At 33.4% G+C, this 26,868-nt stretch overlaps 1 pseudogene; it reads left to right on the forward strand.

Annotated features, from left to right (window-relative positions):
* The first annotated feature begins 751 nt into the window (after positions 1 to 751).
* Positions 752 to 18,644, forward strand: LOC128205921 (putative nuclease HARBI1; annotated as a pseudogene).
* The last annotated feature ends 8,224 nt before the right edge of the window (positions 18,645 to 26,868 follow it).

The raw sequence follows: 26,868 nt of genomic DNA on the forward strand, positions 1-26,868 counted from the left end.
TCACTGGGTAGAGTATGTTGTGTATAAGGGGGATGGTTCACTGGGTAGAGTATGTTGTGTATAAGGGGGATGGTTCACTGGGTAGAGTATGTTGTGCATAAGGGGGTTGGTTCACTGGGTAGAGTATGTTGTGTATAAGGGGGATGGTTCACTGGGTAGAGTATGTTGTGTATAAGGGGGATGGTTCACTGGGTAGAGTATGTCGTGTATAAGGGGGATAGTTCACTGGGTGGAGTATGTTGTGTATAAAGGGGTGCATAAGGGGGTTGGTTCACTGAGTAGAGTATGTTGTGTATAAGGGGGATAGTTCATTGGTAGAGTATGTTGTGTATAAGGGGGATGGTTCACTGGGTAGAGTATGTTGTGTATAAGGGGGATGGTTCACTGGATAGAGTATGTTGTGTATAAAGGGGTGCATAAGGGGGTTGGTTCACTGAGTAGAGTATGTTGTGTATAAGGGGGATAGTTCATTGGTAGAGTATGTTGTGTATAAGGGGGATGGTTCACTGGGTAGAGTATGTTGTGTATAAGGGGGATGGTTCACTGGATAGAGTATGTTGTGTATAAGGGGGATGGTTCACTGAGTAGAGTATGTTGTGCATTAGGTGAATGGTTCACTGGGTATAGTATGTCGTGAATAAGGGGGATGGTTCACCGGGTAGAGTATGTTGTGTACAAAGGGGATGGTTCACTGGGTAGAGTATGTTGTGCATATGGGGGTTGGTTCACTGGGTAGAGTATGTTGTGCATAATGGGGATGGTTCACTGGCTAGAGTATGTTGTGCATAAGGGGGTGCTTAAGGGGGATGGTTTACTGGGTAGAGTATGTTGTGTATAAGGGGGATGGTTCACTGGGTAGAGTATGTTGTGTATAAAGGGGATGGTTCACTGGGTAGAGTATGTTGTGCATAAGGGGGATGGTTCACTGGGTAGAGTATGTTGTGCATAAGGGGGTGCATAAGGGGGATGGTTTACTGGGTAGAGTATGTTGTGTATAAGGGGGATTGGTTCACTGAGTAGAGTATGTTGTGTATAAAGGGGATGGTTCACTGGGTAGAGTATGTTGTGCATAAGGGGGATGGTTCACTGGGTAGAGTATGTTGTGCATAAGGGGGTTGGTTCACTGGGTAGAGTATGTTGAGCATAAGGGGGTGCATAAGGGGGATGGTTTACTGGGTAGAGTATATTGTGTATAAGGGGGTTGGTTCACTGGGTAGAGTATGTTGTGCATAAGGGGGTTGGTTCACTGGGTAGAGTATGTTGTGTATAATGGGGATGGTTCACTGAGTAGAGTATGTTGTGCATAAGGGGGATGGTTCACTGGGTAGAGTATGTTGTGTATAAGGGGGTTGGTTCACTGGGTAGAGTATGTTGTGTATAAGGGGGATGGTTCACTGGGTAGAGTATGTTGTGCATAAGGGGGATGGTTCACTGGATAGAGTATGTTGTGTATAAGGGGGATGGTTCACTGGGTAGAGTATGTTGTGTATAAGGGGGATGGTTCACTGGGTAGAGTATGTTGTGTATAAGGGGGATAGTTCACTGGGTGGAGTATGTTGTGTATAAAGGGGGAAGGTTCACTGGCTAGAGTATAGTAACCAGACGATATTATTTTGAGAATAGTGGCTCATTTGTCTGTGCATGTTTTTTATACGTCAGGGTAACGTAAATACGAAAAAAAACATGTACAAAATTGGTATAAACTGTACATTGAAATAAATCTAAATGTGATTTTTAAACGTTCTCAAGGTACAAAAGAAAAAAGTGGGTTTTTATTTTTATATTTTGCACTCCTTTTCCTAACTAACCAGTTTCACAATAAATACAATTGTTTTAATTTAGCAAAGAGGATGAATACATATCGAAAACTATGGATGTTTTGAAGGATACCATGTTGAATTTGAAAGAAAGGTCCAGAAAACATGATATTTAAACTTTACTAGCTGATCGATGATCTTCCTAAATATGTTTTGACCCACCAATCATTTAATATAAGTTCTGGTATCATATACACAGTTAAAGTCTAGTTATCAGGCATTGAAATGCATAAATAAGAAAGAAGTTACAGGTTGATCACTCAAAGTGTATGTGTGTTACATTGATTATAAACACGGGTATATTTAAATATCATTTCAGGGTTCTTACTTTCTTCTATGCAGAACGAAAGCTATGCATATAACTATTTCTTGTTTACATACACAAGCAATTGACAAGGAAACTACATATTTTTAAACATGGTAAATCGATCAAAAACAGAAGTAAAATATTCTATGGCTTTTTGTGATAATATTTACATTAATAGTATCATACTATTAGCTTAAATTCGACAGCATTACACATAGCAATTGAAGATGAATCATTTTGATACAATTAGGCTATGGAATATATCGACTGTTTGCTTTTCAATGTTTGCAAAACACTTGTTAAATATAATATGCTTGGCCTTTACAATAATATTCTGCTCTTCAAAAATGCATTAAATCATTTTCTTAAACGTATGCATAATTTTAAACTAACAGCTTTAACTTAATGGAGAAGGAAAAATAATTTTATATCATATCTTTCAACGATACAACAACCGTTTCTTTGATTACACAACACTGACATACATATACATAATGACATACATCTATGTACAGAGGAAATCCATGTCGGGAAACTGAAGTCTTTTCGAATATTTAGGCGGTAATTTCTAAATGTTAAAGTTTGGTTTGTTGGACGAAAATTTTATCTTAACGCTCATAGACATAGTAAATAGTTTCCTTACTTTATAAACGTTTTGCTGATTTATTGATAATTACAAAATACAAAATATGTTATCTTGAGGAAAAGATTTTACAAGTTTTTATGTTTTGCTACAGATTGATATTCATTGCTGTATAACTGACAACAAAGGCAAGATGGGAAGTTGCTGTTCAAAAGGTATAATATAGTCTTTTTATAAATGACAATTGATGACAACATATCTATTATAGTCCCAAAAGTTACACTTAGGATACATCCACAATGCAATTTATCTTATTTTTGCTAGGTTACAAATGTGAGCTATTTTTATCGCTTATTGTCAGAAACATTTGAAAATACCCCGTTTTACAAGTTTCGTTTGGATAGTAAACAATGATAATCGTTAAGTTAATTAACCAATCATTGATTTCAAATGATTATTAAAATCATGGAATGATAAATGAATAAAAATGATTTTATATTGTTAAACGGGTGGTGGATATAGCCGGGAACATGTAAACCATAGAATAGAAACTGTCAAATATCACTTAAAAGATTTAAAGAAATAATTTACCTAAAAATGTTATCCAGCGCTATGCAGGATAATTTATCGTTACCAAGACTGTTTATGACATGCAAGAACCATGTTTGTCGACGGCAACATAAATATTTGTAAAACTGTGTATGGTCTCGACCATTGACATCACGTTGCGATAGTACTAGGTGTTTTACAATGACATAAATTATACATTCACTAAAAGTATTTGAGTGAACAATAAATGGATAGTCATGTAGAATTCGTGTGTTAATGATTGCTTTATAAAACGGTTACCCTTGACACAATTTCTAGGAGCCACACATAATGCTGACGTACAGATCAACAAAATATCATCGATATCGAAAAGAAAACAAGGAATTCAAAATAGCCACGAACCAGGTAATGTTGCATAAAAGCATATACTAAATGTACTTTCTAATATAAAAAGAAATGTTATTAAATATAACATTCAATTTGATGGTGAGCGTATGTTATCTATTAATACTAACCTAGTCGTCTCACATCCTACATAAATACCTGAACGTTGCTAACAATCTAAAACACTTTCAAGAATTAGGTTGGTCTGTTCATAATTGATAGTTCATAAACAAATGTATATGCATAGCTATACAGTCATTATGAATATTTTGACACCCTTTTATAACGCATCCTGCAATTACTAAGATTGGTATTCCAAGATAATTTAAGTTGTCCATTTATCTATTGATGAATAAAATGAATAATTAACCAAAATATCAAGCGTGCGTTCGGCACGTATGGAGATATTCCGCCAATTAAAATGTAATTATAAATAGGATCTGGGATAAAATCTCGCTCAGAGCAAGCATTCAAAATAAATATATATACATCAAATCCAAGGTTTATCAGTATGTGATACGGCGTCAATAGTGTCCATCCTGTAAATATGTCGTGCGTTACATAAACTTAACAGATACACTTAGCATGTCCTGTTGATAAAATGTCCGAATTCATGGCCATAATTAGGTGTAGTTGGACAAAATGCATTTGAATTTACCATGTACGGACCTTCAAAATTCGCAATATAAAGTTTGCGGATATTTCACAATATCGTTCAAAACCGTCATCTGTTTTTATTTGTAAAAACTAAAATGTTAGAACTTCACAACCACTGTCAGAATGTTGTAATAAGGTCAAGCGTCTTATCATTGGCAATTACTTTATATTTTTATACACAATTCTGGTGTTTTGCTTGCTTGCTAAAACGGTTGCCCTTAAAACAAATTCTAGGATTTACTAAAAATGATGGCACAGATGTCACAGATATCGACAACAAACCACCGAGTTCGAGAAGTAAAGAAATGAATGAAGAGAGTCCCGATCGAGGTAAGTCTTCATAAAACCAAATACCGAGTGAACTATCTAATATAATATGTTTGTTTTCCAATAGATGGTAAATTTATGTTTTATATGATTTTTAACGAACGTAGATACTGACAATTGCCTTAACTGCAAACGTCTAGTTGAGATAGAAGTTTTTGTGTGTATAGTAACAACTAAATGGTACATAAGTGGTATATCTATAGCTCCCTTTAAAATGACAGTGCGTTTGTCATACACAATTAATACGTTTTCTATGCATTTTGGTCGCAGCCCTTGCTAGGAAAAAAACATGCTTTAGACAAGCATTTTAAATAATGATACATATACTTTATAGTTAAGCGGTCTATGGTATGGCGTCAACAAACATGTTACAAAAACACCATGACACACACTTTCTGCATGCAATAACCATGTCGTAGATCCGTGGTCAAGGATATGATTTCCGTTAATTATATCTAAAGTTTTGTTATCTAAGTGAGCTGTCATAGGCTTGTTATGTAGTATTCGAGTTTTTTATGTTTGCTTTACTAAACTGTTACGCTTGAAACAAATTTTAGGATCTGCCAATACTGCTGACCTAGAGGTTGGAAACTTCAACAACGAATCTTCGAGTTCACAAAGGCAGCAAAGGAACTTCAAACAAGGTAATGGTAATCTCGTGTTATTAAATTTAAGTTTCGTTTTCATGGTATTTTTTATATGTATTCAAATCTAGGTTCAAAACAAACGTATACACTTGCCCGCAATCCAAAGGCCATTTGAAATATTAAATCGTTGTGCTCATAATTAGATCTGAATGATATTTAAGATGAACATTTGTACTATCCCATTATGAATTTGAAAAGCCTTTAAAATATATAGAGCTAAATGAGATATGTAGAAAATGTAAAAACATGAAATGGCTAATATTTATGAAAGAAAAAGAAATAATGTATCCACATCCCTCGGCGATCGACAAATCGCGGGATATTCCGCATGTTAAAATTTAATGGATGTGATTTGCGATAAATTAGTGCAGGGAAAGTTCAAAACTACATATGTTTACATTGAAACCATTGTTAAAAAAGACCTCTAGTACTGCATTAACGATAAGTGTCCACGCTAGAACTCTGTCACTCAACGAAAAGAATTAAAGTCACCTGTTGTAAATAATAATCAGGAATGCGCAATTCCACGAGTATATGACCAACGTTTGTAGATCCGAGGTCAATTCCATTTTTTTACGGAGATGAGAGTATTTGTCAGAATGTATATGATTTGCATTATTTATATCTAACCTTTTGGTATTTAAGTAAGCTATTTAGGGCTTGTTTTATGTATTTGGGTGTTTATACTTGCTTGCTAAAACGGTTAACATTGAAACAATTTCTAGAATCTATTAAAATTGCTGACGCCCTAGAGTATGAGAACAAATCACAGAGTTCGAAAAGTCAACGAAACAATCGAGGAAACCCCGACCGAGGTAATAAACTTTCTAATATTTTAAGTTTGTTTTACTAATTGTAATTGTTAAATGGATGATACAATTATATTTCATTTGGAAACAAACATATTTACACAACGTATACAGTAAGTTAAGCCTTGCCTACTATGTATACTCAAATTTGAGAAAATAAATGTTGTAATCCTCTTTGTATTTTAAAGCACTTCAAAGTAAAAATGTCGACTTATACGGGGATTGGAAGCATAAAAAGAAACACAATGCGAAATCACGATAACAACGATGAACATATCGATCAACAACGTTTAGTGCTCGTGCGATAAGCATTGGAATGTTTTGTCAGTTAAAGTGTTATTGTGGATATGATATGTGATATAAGTCGCTAGTAGTAAGCAATCAAAAGAAAAAGATGAAGATAAAATAAATGGTTCATATGCTTGTGACATGGCGTCAGCAATCCGTAGTATCCCGGCCAATACTTTGACATGCATAATAAAAAAATGAAATAACCTGTTATAAAAAAATCAACATGAGAGTACAGTTATACCATTACAATACCAATATTTGTACGACCGTGTCAACAACATTTTAAAGTCTAAATGAGTTTTAATTTACCATGTCAGGGCTGTCGAAACTTTCGATGAAATGTTCGTATTTTCATTACTAGATTTTCCGAAATTGACCCGAAATCTTTAATATAGTATAGAACGCATGTAACTTAGTAGTAGTTTTCGAGTGATTGTGTATACTTGTTAAAACGGTTACACTTAAAATATTTTCTAGGATCAACGATCAATAATGCGGAACGAGAGGTAACATTTGTCAACGAATCACCGAGTTCAAAAGTGAGTCAGACGATCAAGAGAACCCTGGAAGAGGTAATGTTCCTTAAGACAAATGCTTGTTGAGTTATATAATACATTTTTGTGTGTTTTATTGATTTTTGTTTTGATGGCAAAATTTTGTTTTGTATGTTTGCAAGTCTAGGTTCACAATAAACGTAAATTCTTGAAACTTGGTTGCAATTAAAAAGTTTGTTGGAACTATTAGCTGCTGTGCTCATAATGAAAAAATAAATATGTTAGTTGATTATCTATAATATCCATGTATGCACTTTTGAGCCCTTTTAAATAATCTTGACATAAATGATACACGTGAGGAAAAAATAACTGCTCAATACCGACAAAGTAAAAGAAGAAATGATATATCCATAATCTGTTTGAAATGAAACTTTCAAATGGATGTTAACGTTATCTTTTATTGATAAAGTATCTAGGTTCTCGATGTACATAAATTATATACTTAAGTATTACTTAACCTTATTTGCAAAAGCCAATTTGAGAAAACAGTTGATATGTGATCAATATTAAAACTAAATAAAACAAAGATGGTTTACCTTTATTCTATCTACATATGCATATTAAAGTCCCATTTCAAAATTTTACACCCAGTAGAGTGTTATGGAAACCTACAGATTATTATGATTCCATATCATTTCGGCCTCAACAATTTCTAATTCTCTAACAGCCACGCTTATATTTAGAATAGAATGTAGCCTGAAATCGTTACAGATAACAGTTTTTGTTCGAAGTATGCTAATCTCAATCATTAGAGATCGAATGTACATATGTAGAAAGAACTCTATATTAAATGGTCAATAAACAACGGATCACAGTAATTTGCAAATAAGTAAAGTCCAAGCTGTTGTTTCAAACAGTAGTTATCAGGTGATGACGTTGTTAACCAATTACGTTCGATATATCGCGACTATATAACGTGAACGATTACTAAATAAACATTGCATATTAAAATAAAATATTTTTGATTTGTTTGTTGTTGTAAATTTTATATTATAACGCAAGTGCTTTTCATTATTAATATTTTTAATAGGTTCAATAATGGGGTGATACAATAAAAATCAATTAATATTTTGATATTGTAAACATGGTGGTTGGTATGATACCGGACCTATAAACGATGGAATGTAAACTGCCCATTTTGGTGAAATGATAAGAACGAATGCAAGATACATCGACCGGGTATAATCGACGAACTCTGCAAACTACCCTGCAAAATACTATTGATATGTCCGTGTTGATGGCAATCTATACGTTTATGTTTCTCAGTATTATGATCGAATTTGAATTGTTGTGATATAAGATTTAATACATGTTTTAGAAAGGTAAGTATTTAAAATCAATCACTCTAAACTTAGCAATTGAAGTACAAACTGTCTAAATAACGATGAAAAAATAGAGGGAAATGGTCTACCACAACCACATGCTTACGCTTGGCAAGTGAAATACTATCTCGCCAGTTCAAATATAGCCTTGGATGTGATTTGGCTAAAGATGACACTAAGATCAAGCATTCGCAATATTTATATAAACTCGGAAAATTTAGAGCAAAATTTCTCGAACAGTTGATTAATAAAATGTATGCATGTTCTATATCTAAGTTAATTAATATGTTACCGCACAAGTACATAGTATTTGTATTTGTCACCATTGTGCACTTAATCTGGTTTCTTTATGCCTCATGGGTCTACACCTTCTGGTTTATTATTAATGTAACTTGAAGACTTGAAACTACAATCCATGGTGTGAATGTCTGTGGTATGGTGCCAATTACTCCACACGGGCTATATCTTTACCATGAAAATGAGAATTTGAATCATGACAAAAATGTCAGTTTTTTTTTTTTGTAATAGTAAAGTCGATCGGTTCGTAAATCAATTTTGTTTTAATAAAATTCAATTTAAATGATATCAAAGTGAATGTTGCTAAATTGGCGGATCATGTTAACGTGGTCAGAAGTGGTGATTTAATTAATAATACGAATAATGCAATATGATTGGCTATATCATAAAATGTTACGCACAATATATGAAACATAACAAACCACATCGGGTCACATACACCGTCGTTGGCTAACTGGCCGGTCATATGACCCTCAGTGGTACGTAATGCGTCTTATATATGGCTCGAAAGTGGTATTTGATTTGTTTATTAAACTATAGAAAGTTTCAACTATTGTCAGTATGTTTCAGTTATGTCACAGAATTTAATAATTATTTGTATGCAATTCTGTGGTATTAAAGAGAGTTGTCAAAGGTTTAGTATGTAGTATGCGAGAGTTAATACTAGCTTTCTAAAATACCTTATAAAATTAAGTCAATCAATCTTAGAATGTTTATGACTTGAGTACAATACATCAACTACGCATCACGGAATTCGTAAAGAAAACAAATGATCCGACGAACCACGAACGATGTAATGTTTTATAAAAGCAAATACTTAGTAAACGATTTAATATAAATATATTTTAATTAATTGTTTATAAGAAAGAAGAGGATGGTAAATATAATGTCTCTTACGTAATTCATATTATAAATCAGTTTAAATACGATCCATGTATCTTTTTCAGCATCCATGTCGAAAGAAAGTGACAAAGGTAATATTCTTACTATAATTAACGAAAAGCGATTAGCTTGAAATATAAAAGTGTAGGAATTCTAAAAACGACTTAACCGATGACCATTACTCAAAGGACGAACGTTCCTTATACTAGGTACAGAAAACATATATTTGTGCATGCTGGGTGTGTCATAATGTAAGAGCAATGTCGACTGTTTATTGATGATTTGTACGTCAAATAACGAGTTGTTTTTGTCCCGAAGACATTCAGTGGTAGGATTCTTTTTAGCGGTATGGGCCCATCTCGCAATAATGTAACGACAGTGTAATGTAAAACCATAAAATACCACATGTAGCTTATATTTGATCAGAAAATGATCCCTATTTTTGTTTTTTAAAGGAGATCAATCGCTTTACTTTTATAAGAGGAAGTACATTGTACTTGATTGGTAGGTTACACTTTGACCAGCAGTTACATTGGACTGGTGATATAGCTAGTATGTCAAATTTAAAGATAAATCAACAGTCTTTTTTAACTACACTATGTTTTAGAATCCTGAATCTTTAGAGGTATGTCTCATTTAACGGTTAGTGCTGAAGTCCGGTTAGAGTAAGCCCATTCAGAATACTGCAAAACTATATGCCACCATTTGTAGCAACAATAAAATAAATGCACAACGCAAAAGGATGAATATACTGTTCATATACAGCATGAACTACAAAATTTAAAAATGTATCACCTGTTGTCAGAAATGTTTTCGAAAATCGGCTTGTCCCTGGTGATTTTAGTAATCCCAATTTGTAAACATCATCCCACGTGGCAGCCGACGTTGGTATGTGATTTATTTCAAATAGTGCTTGTTCAGTTGAAATAAAAGATAGAATAAATAACATTGACTATTTATTTTTGGTGTGTTTATATGTTAATAGTGTTTAAAAATTGTAAAAAAAGAACAAATAAAGTCCCCATTTTTTAGAAAATATCCAAACGGGCATTTTTTTATTCCTCTTCAGAAATTTCAGATTTGTTAATAACAGACTGACAAGGTATTAAATGGCACTTATATATTTAAAATAGAATGACCTGAAAAGTCCATTTGCTTGATAAAGGTACCAGAAAGAGCGTAAGGAACTGTTTTAGATCAACATTTTATACTAACAATATGAAAGAATATATTTAAAATATTCTACTTTGTAAGAAATCGTTTTTGTTACAATCATAACAGGCACATGAGATTTTCAACACGAATACGTCTTATCACACTTATGATATAAAGTTCACATACTTCTTACAGGTCACACTCTTCTTTTTTTCAAACTTCTTTCCACGTCGTTTTGCCTATATGCCTTTCCTTCTACAACCGTAAACAGATAGGTCGGCCATTGGAATATTTTGTGTACATGTCCTCCATGTATGTGCCTTTATATAAAAAGTCATTCACTCTGCCACATAGCAGCAAACCGTGGGTGTTTTAGCGTCCCCATGAACGTGTTTTGTATTTATAACGATTGGTTTGTTTTAAGATTTGCTATCACAAGTTGCACGGCGGTAGGGAATGTGTCTATAGTACGCTTGTTGTTTTCTGAATGATTAAAAAGCGACTCTAAACTTTTAAGTACCATGTATGAATTCTTTCATGCAGTATCTTTAGCGAACACTTTATTTGAAAATAATAATCAATTACCGCACCATGATATAGATGTTCAAATAAGCATTGCCTGATGGTATGGGTATATCTGTTGAGATGTTTCAAGAACATGATTGATATTCACCAGATGCTAAATATGTAATATCTAAATTGGCGATTTTCGAAAACTACTGTTATCTAAAATGTTATCGTTTGTTAGTATAATAAAAAAACGTTATGATATGTTAAATATTTATAGTTCTGATAGTTTAGAGTTAATTAAAACAGGGAGTATAAATGAATAAAGAATGTCTTACTGAACTTACAAAAAACAACAACAATTGAACTGTTTCTAATCTGCGTTGTCCTTGATATTATGGTAAAGAGAATATTTTTGACTTTCTTTCAAGATGGCTGCTTCCTAAGTGATAGCGTCTAAGATATTTAAAGTATGCGAAAAGAGGAAATATTATCCGATTAAAATTGATCCGCTGAAAGTAGCTAGGCAGAACCAGTTTTCTGTCCATTCCGATGCCATGTCTTAATTTTTATTTCGAAAATCCTCATGAGAAAGCAAGCTTTGCATACTATACGATATGCACAGTTTTTAGTTACCTAAAGAAGATGATATTACACTTTGTATATACATATTAGGTGTATTTCCTTTGTGAAGTGCTTAAAATGTTGGTAAACTGAAACAAGGCGCTTGGGAATGTGTCGATAGATAAAAGGAATAACAATGGTGTACTGAATTATGGAAACGTTGACATTATGCCATTAATAAGAAAAGTATTTTTCTTCAATACTCACAATGCTTCTGACAAATGGCGCTCTTGTGTATGCAAATTATAGAATATGATAATGCACATGCCCATCGAACTCCTAATCAATAAAAACAGCGGATATCATAAAAACATGTTAAGACCTAAATGAAACTACGTAAATTGAGTTCAGCTAAAATGAATGAAGGCGATCTTTCTAAGAAAATGTGCGCCTGTTCTTTTTAAGCCATTTTTAAGCCATTAACCTTAACAAACTCTTTTTCAGAGTCAAGTATTCACCGAGAAATCATACATTAATATATTAAAGGAACAAGGCATATCCGGTTTTCAAAGGGAGCTAGAAAATGATTTGGACAGCTGGAAAAATATTCAATTGAATATTGCTGTTGTTGGGGAAAGTGGGTCAGGAAAATCATCTTTAATAAATGCCATCCTTAATCTTAATGCGGACGACGAAGGCAGCGCTGCAGTTGGCGTCAGCGAAACAACGGGCACGATAAATAGTTACCTAAACTCGAAACGTCCAAATCTCGTTTTCTGGGATTTTCCAGGCGTAGGGACACCCACATATCAGAAGGAACATTATTTTGATCGATTGGAAAGTGTGTCAGGAACAAATTTGTCTAATTTTGACTTTTTTCTAATAACTTCTTGTGGGCGGTTTCGGGAGAATGATCTTTGGTTCGCAAAACAGATATTACAACAAAATAAACAGTTCTACTTTTGCAGAACACAAATAGACAACGATGTGTCATCTGACAAAAAAGCTCACCCAACATCACATAATCAAGAGAAAATGCTACAAGAAATACTGGAGGATATACGATCTCAATTGTGTCAAAACGGAATTAAAACAAAAGAAGAACACATCTTTTTAGTGGACAGTTATCATACGAATAATTATGACTTTGACAATTTGATGAAAACACTGATACAAAATGCTCCCACTTTGAAAAAAGACACTTTAATCTTGTCAATGTCAAGTTACTCAAAAACAGTTATTGAAGGAAAGGTTAAAGTTCTGAAAGAAAGAGTTTATAAGGTAGCTTTGCTAGCATGCGTTGGAAACATTCTACCCATACCAGGACCTGGTGTGATTGTTGAAATGACTGTGATGTTAAAAGAAGCAAATTTTTATCGCGAACAATTTTGCGTTGACGACAACAGCTTAGCGAATATTTCGTCAAACCTGAAAATGGAAGAATGCATTTTACGAGGTCGAATTGGTTTGAAAACCCATACCATTTTGTCATCAACGAAGGAGATATTAAAGTTTCTCTCTATCCATGCGGCATCGGACGCTTTTGAGACCATATCAAAATTCACACTACCAATCATTGGAAGCATTATTTCAGTGTCAATAAGTTATCCCTTGTGTATGTGGAGCCTGAACGAGTTTATCGATATGTGTGCATCTGAAGCCCACAAAACTCATGCAGTAATTGCGGATTGGCTGAAATCAAAACATGACTAATCAAGATTCTTACATAATAGAAAACACTTGAACTGGAAATGATTTTTATTCCAACATAACAATTTTGAACATTGTCAAAGAAATCAAAATACACATAGATATGATCAATAATGGTATATTGTTGTGATTTTCGAACAAATATGATTTGTCCATGTACAGTTACGCTGCGTGTTTCATATGAGGATACTGATACTAAAAATGCAATATGGTTAATACGTTCAATTGTTTGTCCTATAAAAATGTACGACGGCAATACAAACAGATAGAAAAAAACTTCTTGAATAACACGTAAAATAATTTGAGTGTCTTTGTAAACCTAGGCTCTGATATAGAACTTAGATAAATGATTAATACTATAGTTTGTTTGATTCACCCTGCGCAAACACTTCTTGGATGCACTATATATCATTGTGCACATCAAATTAAATGTAATTTTGTGCTCAACTTTTTGAATAAATGTCCGACGTATTCGATGTCATTCAATTATCATGTTGGTTTGAGGGCTTGATTTTACTAGGAATAGTTATGTTGGATGCGTGCTTGTAACATGCATTTAAGAAGTTTAATCCCCAGTAAATTTACATTTTACTGACCGTTCAAAATCGGTTTCCAACAATGCTTTACAAAACCCCATAGCTTTATTAATTATACATGCATTTTGTTGATGTAGGGCTTTGAGTTGTTGTTTTATGTTTCTGGTATGTGATTGTTATTTTCCGTTTGATATCATTTGCCATATTTTTTCATATAAATATTGTCACTGTTACACCGCCACTTTTTGCGGTTGATGTCTGTATCATATATTAATTGAATACCTAAGTATACTAAGTATCAGTTAATTATCAGTTTAAATTTATTTCTGTTTTTTTGTTATTGGTCATTGTTATCAAATTAATATTTGTTTATATTAGACCTATATTGTTAAGACAAGTGTGAAGCTGAGTAGTACATTCCTGTTTCGAAGAACGTTTCAAGGGCTATGTGGCCTGTATTTGTTTTTCGTTATTGTATGTTTGGCTTATCTTTATGGTGTGTTGTGTGTATCTCGTTAAGTGGCTTTTAGGTACTTCTTAGGTACTAACCTTCGTCCGTCTGTTCAATCACAGCCTTCGTTAAACAATATGGTTCTGTTTATACATAGATTACAATACAGCGTAAATTGATACAGTTTGCGTTCGATATACACTTAAGAACATAATACTATTTCTAATTTACAATATTAAAGATGAACTCGAAACTGTATTACTAATACAACATCCAAAATTCATATACATATTGATACACAAGTGATTATCAAAAGTAATATTTTAATTTGTTAGCGAAGTTACATCTGAGTATTTACTTATAATAGACTTATAATAAAAGTACATTTGTTTTACATTAAAAAACACTTGTTAACGTTCGAATGATTTTTTGTTTGTAAACAAATATATCATGAATTAAGTATAACAGTTGTGTAATGACTCCAATACATGCCTGAAAACAATTTACAATGCTTATATAAATATAAAGATTCCGGAAAACTAAGTAAACTACTCTCCTGGATTTACAAATATACTTTTTGACAAGTATTGACATTTGGTTTTTATTTTTCCATTTGTTTTTTATTGACACCATTCGCTTGAAAACTAAAAAGCGAGTTAAATTTCAAAAGCGATCTTCCTGAAATTTGTATTTTCTTTCACATAAACACTGCCAATTTAAATTTAAATAGAAACTACATTTTAATGAAACTTGATGTCAGTGAAATTACAATTAAAATACAGATGGTGTTTTATACAATTGTGAGCTACGAATTATTCGTTTGCGATCAAAACGACCAGGTATGTGGGTTTTTTTTCTATTATTGCTTACATTATATTTACACTCTTGCCCTCTACAATCTGCATGGATAACAACCTCCGTTGCGGTATGGAGTCTCGAGATATGGCATATCTGCTTAAATCTTTAAAGGAGTGTACGTTAAATCGACATGGCTTCATTTTTCAAATAATTATGGAATAATGCTTTATCTCTGAATGTTACATGATGTTCACCTTTATACGACAGGTACTATTATTCAGCTTACAATGTGGTTGAAATATAACTTAAGTTGTAACACTTATGCGTTTAATAAAAGGAAGTCATACTTAGATGAGTAAAAGTTTTCTTTTGCAGTCACTTTTCTGTATTACATAAGATGACAAGTAGCGAGTACCTAGATGTTTTCTTAAAATCATAATTGTGCTATGGAGTTGGTATAACTGCCGCATTGTATGATATGTTTGTGTTTATAATCATATGTCATACATTTTAGGGATTAATACAAAGATGTTGTTTGTGTTTTTAAATAACGTATATTTAAATTCATTCATTTAAAAACAATGACTGATTATTTTTATTACGATAAAAAAGAAAAAACATGACAAATAAAGTCTTAATTTATTGTGTTGGTTTTCATATTGATAAATTTACTTTGAAAACCTCTCGTTAACATCAAGTACTTGTTTGTTGTTTGGACTTAGTGCCAAATTTTTAAAACCATAATTCCACTAGATATGACTCCAATAACATATTAGTCTTTCATTTGGATTTAGGAAGTCACAATAGCGACACAACTGGTCAACACTTACTTTAATATGCAATGTCGAATTTGGTGTAATCTTATCGAATTTTGCTCCTTGATTGACCTCAAGCTTTAATCTAGTACAATGAACTGGGAGAGAGCCGAGTCAATAGAAAACTCAGGTCACGGTTACCTTGAACATGGCGATATTTACACAGAAGCAGGTTCGATCCGTGAAAAACAATTAATAGAATTTGTTAAGCAATGTATAAAATAGCTCTCACGGTAAAAACATTTAAAATGAGTGAGACTCAATAAGCAGCAATGTGTTAGCCATATAGGTATTGCTATAGCGGTTAAGTAGCCTGAGATTTTTTTTAAGAAATTTAATGACAAACGAACACTAAATTGAGAGACAACACGCAAAACTATATAGTGCATCTTTTGAAATATAATAGTGCAAATGTCTTGACACGGTCAGGAAAAAACCCGAGTTGAGATAATTACCTGGGGCCGGTTGCTCAAAACCTCCGTTAGGCTTAAAGGAACGTTAACGGTGAAACTGACCGTTAAAGTTAATTGAGATAAGAACCTCGATTAAAGTTAACGGCAGATTCATTATGGCAATTATATTTTTACCAAATGTAAGGAAACAGCGTCAGTATAGACATACTCCTCATGTTCAGCATCTTGATGATGGGGAAATGCACGAGAGGTATCGTTTCACAATTGATGGCGTAGCATTTTTGGAGGATATATTGAAGGATGACATAAAAAGAGACACTCACCGGAACAGGGCCCTCAGTGTGCGACAGATGGTTCTTATAACCCTTCGGTTCCTCGCCACAGGGGCGTTTTTCAATGTTGTAGGAGACAGCATGGGTTACCACAAATCAACAGTTTCTCGTGTGGTAACCCACGTGACAGATATAATTGGCAAAAGCATGAAACGATTCATAGTATGGCCTTCCGACGAACAGAAGAATAGAGTGAAGAGCGGATTTTTCACATCGGCAGGCTTCCCTCCCGTAGTGGGGTGCGTTGACGAGACACACATTCGTATCCAGACCCCTTCTGTTGATGAGCCAGCTTATGTCAACCGAAAAGGCTATCATAGTAACAACATGCAGGCAGTTTGCGATCATGAAGGTAAAAAATGATTGAAATTTCACCAGAAACATTCTAAAGATCCTTTTCTTGTAAACGCTTTATGAAATAATTTTTGTCAACTCGTCTTAGACCGAAACGGTCATTAAATTTGAAATTCACCCCGATTATCGATCAATTATGGGCATATTCGGTTTGGTCAGAATGTGACAATTATCATAAAAATGTTTACAAATTATCCACCGTAATGTTTTTCATTTAACTTAATACAGTTTACCACTCTAACCTTACCATACGCAGGGATGGCTCCAGGATTTGATGATTGAGGGGTTTAAATTGGGACATACAGCTCTTAGTGCTCCCTCTCTCCCCCGACATCGACACAAATAAACTTTACATTTGTGATTGTACATTAAAGAACATTAAGGAACCGTCCCTGATGATATGGGCTGGAGGCCTTCATGCAATAAATGTTTGAATTGAATTGATGATAAAAAAGGCGAATGTTGTTTATAATCTTGTCATAAAATTGTAAGACTGAACGTACTGTTAAGCTAATTGGTAAATAACTAAATCATTATTTTCCCAGAATTGTTCACAAGTGTCAACGCCAGTTGGCCGGGCTCGTGCCATGATGCACACGTGTTGAGGACATCAGGGCTGTGCAACAGGCTATAACGAGACAATCTATGTCTGGAAGATGGGGTGCTGCTTAGAGATAGTGGGTAAGTAGCATATATAAAGCATATGATGTCATCAGATGAAATTCGTAGCTGAACCGTGGTCTAGTTGTTAATTATAAACACTTCACTTTCAATCAAGGGGTCGCATGTTTTTATTCCCTGTCGCATCACTAAACGTACTAAACGGGAGGGACGTTAAATGGGGGTCAGTGCTATACACTGATGCACGTTAAAGAACCAGGGTAGCTCAAACCAGGGTTACATTCTGTCTGTGCACAGCATGCTCCAAAAATTGAAATGACTAATATTCTTAAGGGAGCAATCGCTGAATAAGGGCAATCTTACACACACCCGTATGATTACATGATTGTAACATCGGGACGTTGTTGTTTTTTTGTCAATTTTATTATTGATATTGTTTTTATTCCCCGCCCCAGGTATCCTTTTAAGGCCATATCTCATGACGCCGTTAATGAACGCTGACACTCCTGCCAAGGAGAGCTACCAGCTACCCCATAGTAGAATCCGGGTTTGCATAGAAAGGGCCTTTGGTAGGCCCAAGCGGCGATTCCACGTGCTGCACAGTGAGGTACTTTCTTTCATATTTTTTTCGAATACTCGGACTAAGTTTATTCAGTCTATAGTTTAAGTGCATAAAGTGATTGCTTTCATTTTTAACTTTACTGTTCGCCAATCTGATATGTGATGATATTAAAAACTTTGCTATGATTACTATTTAATTATTTTTATTTCAGATCAGACTTAGTCCAGACAAGGCCTGTCGCATAGCTACAGCCTGTGCAATTCAACATAATGTAGCAATCATGTTTAACATGCCAGAGGTAGATGATGTAGATGTCATACAGAACATTGATAATAATGTGCAGGATGATGTTGGTACTGGAACAGCTACACGGGATTGTATTGTTAACAGTTACTTTTAATCATCATCATCATAATTATCATCATCATCATCATCATCATCATCATCATCATCATCATCATCATCATCATCATCATCATCATCATGTTCATGTTCAGATAATCATCATCATAATCATCATCATCATCATCATCATCATCATCATCATCATCATCATCATCATCATCATCACCATCATTATGCTGTAATAAAGAATAGCTTTGACTGTTGTTTTGTTCGTTTTCATTTTTACATATCTATCTACAATACAATACAATTAAATTTAATTCAATTGAAAAATTGACTTTTTATGAAGGAGTCAACGTCCTCGTTGTCCATACGCCTCTCATATTTCTCTAGTACCCGTTGCTGTGTCTCAACAAGCTTTTGCTGAAATTTCAAAATAATAATAATGATAATAATAACATTAATTATAATTATGATAATAATAAAAATAATAATAATAATAATAATAATAATGCTACTGATACTGATACTATTGATACTACTTTACCTACTTCTACTGCTGATGATGGTACTACTCCTGCTGCTGTTACTGCTTCTGATGCTACTACTTCTACTACTGCTACTGCTGCTGCTACTGCTGCTGCTGCTGCTGCTACTGCTGCTGTTGTTTTGCTACTACTACGACTACTACTTCTGCTACAACTAGTACTACTACACTTCTAGTTCTCATTCTATTACGTTCAATAATAATAATTAGCTGCAACAATCACGAAAACAATGAAAATAGTAGGAAATTGATTTTATAAATGATGTTTATACCTTCTTCTCTGACAATGCCACCTGAGATTTGAAGAAACGAATATGCCACTCGGCAACCTCCTCGCTTAGGGGTTTCTTCCGCTTTGGTCTGCAAACATAAGATCAGAGAATGCAATTACCAAGACAAGGTTAAGTTGAAACTGTTAAATGGATATTCTAGAAGCTGCCGTAAATTTGGTTCGTATATGCATTCCATATCAACACAAAAGCCGGTTTACACTTTGACAGTTACACGTTAGTAAATATATTATTTTGTGTAGAGAACAAATAACCATATTACTGAAAATGATAAACTAACACAGAAGCTCTCCCTGCAAACGTTGCCCGTAAGCTCGAGGTGCAGGGGTCCTGTTTCACTTCAGTTGGGCATGTTGGCTCGAGATCAGAGGGCTCCTCTCCCTGCTGTGGGACCACCGATGGGATGTTAGCAATATAGCTCAAACCATATGCAATTAAAAAGCATAAGTTGACGTTTACTTCAAGATAAAACAACATAACAACATTGTATATTGAAGAAATCATATAACTTCTTTCATAATAAGTTTCTAACAATCTGTATTAATTCGTTGATATTGCTTTTTTGTATCATGTATGTTTCATAAAAATAAGTCTTAAAACTATGCTATATGCTCATAAATTGAATATTTGTTATCATTGATACAAGTATAACATTTCCTTTGATAATATGTTTTGATGCATGTTCTCCTTAGTAATAGTATATATTTGATATGTTTGTAATGTATTCTAAATGTAATACTAAATGGTATATTGACTATTGTATATATGTATGATCATGTTGATGGATGATGAACTGTATGTTTAAATCCAAATAAACTATTCTTCTTCTTCTATTAAAGACCAAAGAATTAAAGTACGTTTTGACTCCTTTCAAAATTTACCAACAAGAAAGACAGAAAAGTCAATTGACAGTAAATGACTATCGATTTATCATGTCATTAAAATGCTTTTGAAAGTCGACTTAATTTATAATATATATATACACTTGTAACTAAGTTGTAAGTATATAACGATTGTACATGACAAAATCTAGTTTCCAATTAAATTAAGTAACAATGTAATTGCATTTCAATTAATATTGTGTCACTTTGCAACAGCTCGTAAAGGGAGGTCACTGCGTTGCATTGGTGATAAGCATGGATGTTTCGACAAGTGAATGGAATAACAGGTACGTGTTAATGTTTATGTTTATTAATAGCAACATGATGTACGTTTATTTTTAGAACATTGGGTTTTCCATATAGCAGTCTTTATTTAGTAATCGTACATTATTCAAACACATAAACTGCAAAAGTTCAAACCATTTTCGTCAGTGTCCGTCCCTCCTGTTATGCCGCTGAAGCTTGTATTGCCATGAACAGAGAAAATCCTCTGAGATTGCTCCGATGCAACCTTTAGACTTACCAAGCCCCTACCACCCTCGCGTCTCTGCAGCTTTTCACTGTAATTTTTAAGAATATTTTATTATTCCATGACCAATAACTTTACTTACAGTTTAGTAACAAAAATTTTCTAATGATTTTGTGTGCTGTGAAAATCTTTAAATGAAAACAACATAACAAACCAGTGAAATTATCAACATCACAATATCTTATTTCTTTAAAGATGACATTTGGTATTATTTATTATTTTGCAGTATTCTATATATCTAAGAATTAAACAAATATTTTCACCTTATCACCTCTTCCTTTGCAGTTCTTATATTCTGCCATTTGTTTGATACTTCTTCTGCAGATCTTATAGCAAAGCCCAAAGAGAAAATTCTTGCAGCAATTCGGTGCCATTCATCTTTTTTTTATGATCCGTAACCTTGTTACTGAAGCTAGAGCTAAGTAGCTCTTTAGTCTCTTCCACATTCATAAGTTCCTCTAACATCAAAACTGCATTTTTATTTAAGTTTGTTTTTCTCTTTTTTTGCATAAGACAAGTCAGCCATCTTGGAAGGAGAATGATGCATTGTGGGACAGGAAGTAGAAATTTAACAGCCTGTCAAGGATTTAACACTGGCGTTATCGACTTAACGCTGACGTAATTTAACGGCAGCGTTAAGTCTCTTTAAGCAACAGGATTTTAACGGAGCGTTATCTTATGCTCCGTTAAGGATTTAACGGACTATTAAGGTAACGTAGCGTTATATTTAACATATGTTTTGAGCAACCGGCCCCTGGTGGTTAATCCAGCATATGAGTGTTAAAACTCACACTTGTTGCGACGTTTAGCAACACAATGTTTACAACTAAAATACAAGACATTAAGTCACAAGCAAGAACAGCTAAAGACAGTAAAATAATAAATTGTAAATGCGAAAACTGGATAACAATCGATCGACTTCACAAACATTTCCCAATACGTGCACAATTATACACATGATTCTCATCGGAAGCAGATGGACAATTCTTAAAATAATTGCACGATTTAGTTTAAAGAACCGTGAACTAATGTTTTATTAAGATAGGAAACCGTGAAACAATCGCATACGTTATCACGGTATTATGAGTTATGCTGTAATACCGTAATAAAAGTATATATTTTGCTGAAGGCTAATTGTTCGCAGCTATAATCATAGAATGTGCATACAAAGTAGCCAAACAAGAAAATATGTCCAACATAAACAATTCTTTATATAATCTAGATATTTCAAATAGTCTCTCATATATGTAATTGGTAGAACATTTAACTCCCAAATTGAGCAGGTGTTAACTATTTTATCCCATCTGATATCTCGTTAAAATGCATACTTATTTTAGAAAAAAGTTAACCAATGACTACAATATATTATCAAAGTAAAAAAATTGTAAATAGTATCGCAAATATTGAAAATAAACATAATATAGATTTGTTTTCAGTCTTATACTAACAGTTCCATGATTAAGTTTGCAAATCCGGAAGTTTTGCAAACTTATTTTTTTGTTTTTTACTTAATGAATTTCTATTGGTGTATTTTATTAAGATGTTTGGTTATACCTATAAGAATTTTTTTTTCGATTCCTGATATTTGATTTAGAAATATGTTGATTTTGTAATTAAAGTCAACTTTTCCAATGAGAATCCCATTGGAAATTGGCCTTCCCATTAGAAAATACCTGTTTCAAGTTTTTCCAATTGGAAATTGCTCAATTCATATTGTGTGAGAATTTAAAACATATTTTTTAAAATGGTAATAGACTGTCAAATTAGGAATATTTTACACTAACAAATAATAATAAATTCAATTAAAAATGAAAAAAAGATAGGTTCATTTAAGAGTTGTGTATGCGAATCCTTCCCATAAGTGAATCTTTCCAATTGGGAGATTTCCACACTCAAGTTAGGAAAATTATAAACATTGGCAAAATCCAGTTGGAAAATTTGGTAAATGGGAAAATTCCAACTGGAGAAAAAAAGAGTTTTAAAATGGGAATTTCCCAAGTGGAAGTACAGGTAACATTTTGTAATGGCAACATGTAGAAAATGTGATTAAAGAAAATTATCATCATAATACATCAGCAAAATGACACATGTCCTTACCTGTCAACTGTCGACATATCCATATTCCTAATCGCTGTTATACTATACAATGGTCAGCATTTCGTTTAACCATCGCAATGCTTCATTAAACCTATTTCAGATAGTAAAATCTTTTTATCCGATTAATAAAAAACACACAAACAAAATAAAATTCAACTTTCATCAATGTCACATAAACGCTGTCGTTAAGCTTCATTACATACATGTCATTTAACCGATTATTTTCGAGGTTAAAGGCAACTAAAATTTTGCCAAGAGTTACCATTCTTAGCATTAATGAAGTTCTTTAATACACATTATGAAGATGCTGTTTTGCTGTTTTTTTCTTGCATTTGGATAGCTGCCGTTCCAAGGCGGTTCCTAACAATTCTTGATATGTTTTTATATATATAGTATGTATGCACTGTGCTGTTTGTGGAGTTTTGTGCTGTTCCTCTATGTTTCTTGTCTGAGATTTTGTGTTCTATGTCTTTGGCCCTTGCCCAGTGCCACTAAACCGGGTTTATGTTTAAACCTTTTGCTACTGAGCTTGTCTCTGTAGCCTTTTGCATAAATATTAATTGGATAGATTTTGGGTAACTCTCTGCGTACTTCTGTTTGAGGCTCGAGAATCTTATAAAAGCCATTGATAAGTATGTTACGAACAAATCAGTTTCAGCCACAATATAGCTGTTTGCAATATGAAGTCGAAGATATAAATTACACTTCTATATTTGTTAAAGGCCATATGGTTATTTTTATATGTTGACTCAAACTTTAAAGGAGTCAGTGGGGTTATGGAGATCTATGGTATGGAAAGGCTTAATTTATGGCATTTTTGAGTAAAAAATAGTGCAGGAACGACTCGCATATGCTGTCATTATTCCATGTTATGTGCTATATGAACTAACCAACCTTCTTGTTACTTGTTACTTCTGATTTCATGACAGGTGAAAACTCGTCTTTGCACACTTTATTTACAAAATACTATATTATTTCAGTGTTAAATCGTCATATAGTTCACCGAGTAAGCTTCAACATTTATAATCCATAAATGGTTCATTATTTTGTGTTCACGAGGTTAAATGTAGTGGCTATTTGTTGATTTCAGTGTACGTATTTTGGTCACGTGTGTCATAGACAAACATATTTTCAAGAGTAGCAAAGCCACGAGTAAAACTATATTATTTTCTGTAATCACGAGTAAAACATGATAATTTCCAAAAAAAAATGTTATTAAATGTTTAATTCCAATAATATTTCCTTTTTATATATTTTATTGAGCGCATGATGTGATGCGTTTATGTGAATGAACGCAGCAGTGAACGCTAGCAAATTTCCTCAAGCAAGAATTAAATAGACTAATACTTTTTACATTTTAAATATTGTTCATTGTGATCTAAAAATAGCAGTTTAACGTGCGATTAAAAAGATTATTTTGGAGGCCGAGTTTTGACTGATTTCGGCCATGTTAAGCGGTAAGAGCTAAGGTACGACTAATTCCTAACCATCATAAGCAGTATCCTGGATGTTAAGGTTAGGTACGCCTTATACCCGGCTATTTTCAGGTCTATTCTGGATGTCTAGGTTAGGTACGCCTTATTCCCGGCCATTTCAAGCGGTATCTTGGAGGCTGAGGTTGGGTACGCCTAATTCCCGGCGATTTCCAGCGGTATCCTGGAGGCCCATGCTAGGTACGCCTCACTTCCGGCCATGATAAGTGGTAGCCAGAAGGCCGAGGTTAGGTACACCTGATTCCCGGCAATTAAAAGCGGTATCCCAGAGGCCGAGGTAAGGTAAGCCTGATCCTCGACCATTATCAGCTGTGTACTTGATGCCGAGTCTAAATATGTCTTATTCTCCGCCAATGTCAGTGGTATGCTAATGGCCGAGGTTAGGTACACGTATTGTTATGCATATTTTCGAATGTCTAGTCAGTGATGGCAGCTGCTAACAAAAAGGCACTCGGACCAGAAACATTAATCAATCCAGAAATCAAAAACTTTACACATCTTTGACTGTTTTTGAATAAGTATCATTTGTTGATACTTTCATTATATTATCATTATTAACACATTTGCCTGTCGTCAGAAAAGAGGCCTTATTTAACAAGTATTACTTCATTGTTGTTTTGAGTATAAAAGATCAAATCAGAGAATTTGCGTTTATATGTCTTAATAAAAGCCATGGTATTTATGTGTTTCTGTTTACAATAAGAAATATACCATGAGGTGAGCATTATGACAGTGCCTTTTTGAGAAATTTTAACATTTTAAGACATTGCATGGACGGTTTGAACTATTTATAAGACAAATTGTGACTTTTTCAAATTACGCTCAAAAGAACTTGTATAAAAAACTGACTTTTGTTCGCTCTTGTGAAACATATTCTTAGTTGTAAATCCTGCAGCTGTGAAAAAGTGCCTATAAAAAACACTAAAAAAAACCTTTATAATTGTATTATAACATCGAACTTGCTCTGAAGAAATTATTAGTCAAACATTGCATGAGGTAAATGATTCTGATACAATAAGTATAAGCACTACTATCGGGAAATGGATTAAAATGTTATAGTGCGTGCAAAATATTAAAAAAATGCTTATGCTACTGACAAAAAGAACAAATTCTGTATTCATCTGTTTATACAAGTCAAACAGTATAACTTGACTGATTGGTTTTAACAATATTTATTTTATTGTTAGAATTTCAGATTCCAACGTGTTTAAAGTATATCAATGAAATGGCAAATGGAGCAGAGTTTTTTAGTTCAAAAAGGTCTTTAAATCGATTTTGTTAATCATGTTGCAAAAAAAGAGGATATTTAAGATAAGTTAATAATGATATGTTCTACGTTAATGAAAACAGTTTTAGCTTGGGTACTGGAGATTTTATTTTTTTATCCTTCGGACTCCACACAACTTTACCAGTCCCACTGCATTCATAGTCCAATTATGACTCCAAAACCGCAAATTCAATGGCACGTTGTTCGGATAACCTTGTTGTATCGAAGACAAAAAAACAACATTTATTGAACTGCTTCAATATGTTTCACTTTGTTCCATTGGACGTATATACGAACTATAAACACCCCCTTTTTACCCGGAACGATAAAATATTTACATATGCAATCAATTCAATCCTTACTAGATGGCCTCAAAGGCTTGCCTGGTTTGGTAAATAAATATGGATTTGAAGAAGGACTGTTTTAACAGTTTAAGATCCATAATTTTAAAATTATTCTATAATATTCTACAATTATTGATACCTTAAAGGGAAGAAAAAAGTCAATACTCATTTTATTTTATTTCTCTTTAACACACAAAATTAAATTTATTGAACTTCTCGTACATTCAGACATTACTCATATGAGTATATGGAACATATTTCAATATCAAGCTAGTCTACTTAAATTGCAATATATATGCAAAAAGCTACAAAAATGCAATACAAATATTTGTACAAGTGCGTGTGTATACTTGCTACTAATTGTAGATAAGGGAAACAAAACATTCTATGCTACTGAGATGGTTTTTTTTGCGAATTTATCATTTGGAATACGTATGATAATAAATTTATAACACAATGTAGCGTAAGAGTTAACATAAAGTTTACTGGACTTTAAACAACAAGTATCAAAAACAGAACAAGATCGTGAACATTTCATAAATTCATAAAACAATCATAATGTTATTTTCAATCTGAATTAAAAAGTTCTTATTTAAAGGTACAAATCAAGCATTTATAAACAAACACACCAATTATCAAAAGGTTTTCCTTAAAATAATCCACCAACATATATCTTGTTCCATAATGTTTCCAAAACTTATTCATTTTGTCAAGTTATTCGTCAAACTGTGAGTATTACACGAATCCGTACTTCATTTAGTTTTGAAAAACAATCAGTCATTTTATTCTTAATAATAATGTTCGAATGCATTTGTTTTCAATCGACATAGC

The sequence above is a fragment of the Mya arenaria genome, chromosome 10 (genome assembly GCF_026914265.1).
Source record: "Mya arenaria isolate MELC-2E11 chromosome 10, ASM2691426v1".
Lineage (NCBI taxonomy): Eukaryota > Metazoa > Mollusca > Bivalvia > Myida > Myidae > Mya > Mya arenaria.